The 2,060-nt window shown below is 34.8% G+C and overlaps 1 pseudogene across 1 annotated transcript; it reads left to right on the plus strand.

Moving 5' to 3' along the window:
• Positions 1–1,847: 1,847 nt before the first annotated feature.
• Positions 1,848–2,054, plus strand: LOC105547092 (annotated as a pseudogene). Its single transcript, XR_001007181.1, has one exon. The product of XR_001007181.1 is annotated as a 60S ribosomal protein L39 pseudogene (transcript).
• The last annotated feature ends 6 nt before the right edge of the window (positions 2,055–2,060 follow it).

Below are 2,060 nucleotides of genomic sequence, written 5' to 3' on the forward strand. Positions count from 1 at the left end.
AAGGTTATAGAACACCAAGCAGATTTAACCCAAAGACTAACTCAAGACATTTAATTCTCAAACTCCCAAAGGTCAAGGATAAAGAATCCTAAAAGCAGCAAGAGAAAAGAAACAACATACAGTGGGGCTCCAATACATCTGGCAGCAGACTTTTCAGTGGAAACCTTACACTCCAGGAGAGCATGGCATGACATATTTAAAGTGCTGAAGGAAAAAAATTACTCTAGAATAGCATATCTGGCAAAAATATCCTTCAAGCATGAAGGAAAAATAAAGGCCTCCCCAGACAAACAAAAATTGAGGGATTTCATCAACACCAGACCATCCTACAAGAAATGGCTAAAGGGAATTCTTCAATCTGAAAGAAAAGGATGTGAATGAGCAACAAGAAATCATCTGCGGGTAAAAAACTCACTGGTAACAGAACACAGAAAAACAGTATAACACTGTAATTGTGGTGTGTAAACTACTCTTAAGTAGAAAGGCTAAATGATGAACCAATCCAAAATAATAACTACGACAACTTTCAAGACATGGATAGTACAATAAGACATAAAAGAAAACAACAGAAAGTTAAAGAGACTGTGGGATGAAAAAGTGTAGAGTTTTTACTAGTTTTTGCATGTTTATGCAATAAGTGTTAAGTCATCATCAGTTTAAAATAATGGGTTAGAATATGTTATTTGCAAGCTTTGTGGTAACCTCAAATTGAAAACATACAATGAATACACAAAAGATAAAAAGCAAGACATTAAAGCATACAACCAGAGAAAATCACCTTCACTGAAAGAAAGACAGGAAGGAAGGAAAGAAGGAAGAGAAGACCAGAAAACAAATAATAAAACAGCAGAAGCAAGTCTCTACCTATCAATAACAACATTAAATGTAAATGGATAAACTCTTCAATCAAAGATAGAGTGGCTGAATGGATGAAAAAACAAGACCCAATGATCTGTTGCCTATGGAAAGCACACTTCACCTATAAAGATACACAGAAACTAAAAATAATGGGATAAAAAATACTCCATGCCAATAGAAACTTGAGCAGGAGTAGCTATAGTTGTATCACATAAAATAGATTTTAAGACAAAAACAAGAAAAGACAAAGAAGATCATTAAATAATGATAAACAGGACAATTCAGCAAGAGGATATAATGCTTGTAAACATATATGCATCTAACACTGAAGCACCCAGGTATATAAAGCAAATATTATTAGAGCTAAAGACAGAGATAGGCCCCAACACAATAATAGCTGAAGACTTCAACACTCCGCTTTCAGTACTGGACGGATCTCCCACACAGAATACCAACAAAGAAACATTGAACTTAATCTGCACTATAGAATAAATTAACCTAATAGATATTTACAGAACATTTCATCCAGTGGCTGCAGAACACACATTCTTATCCTCAGCATATGGATCATTCTCAAGGACAGACCATATGTTAGATCACAAAACAAGTCTTAAAAGATTCAAAAAAATTTAAATAATATGAAGCATCTTCTCTGACCACAATGGAATAAAACTAGAAATCAATAACAAGAGGAGTTTGGGAGACTATATAAGCACATGGAAATCAAACAACATGCTCCTGAATGACCAGTGGGTCAATGAAGAAATTAAGAAGGAAATTGAAAAATTTATTAAATGATAATGGAAGGACAATATGCCAAAACCTATAGGATATGGTGAAAGCAGTATTAAGAAGGAAATTTATAGCTAAAAGTGCCTACATCAAAAAAGAAGAAAAACTTCAAATAAAAAACCTAACGATGCATCTTAAAGAATTAGAAAAGTAAGAACAAACAGAGACCAAAATTAGTAGAAGAAAAGAAATCCTCTTTTCCTTTCTCCACCATCGTGGTGTGTTCTTGCCTCCACTTCTCGCCATGTCTTCTCACAAGACTTTCAGGATTAAGCGATTCCTGGCCAAGAAACAAAAGCAAAATGGTCCCATTCCCCAGTGGATTCGGATGAAAACTGGAAATAAAATAAGGTACAACTCCAAAAGGAGACACTGGAGAAGAACCAAGCTGCGTCTATAAGGAATTGCAC

The sequence above is a fragment of the Mandrillus leucophaeus genome, unplaced genomic scaffold (genome assembly GCF_000951045.1).
Source record: "Mandrillus leucophaeus isolate KB7577 unplaced genomic scaffold, Mleu.le_1.0 Scaffold38, whole genome shotgun sequence".
Lineage (NCBI taxonomy): Eukaryota > Metazoa > Chordata > Mammalia > Primates > Cercopithecidae > Mandrillus > Mandrillus leucophaeus.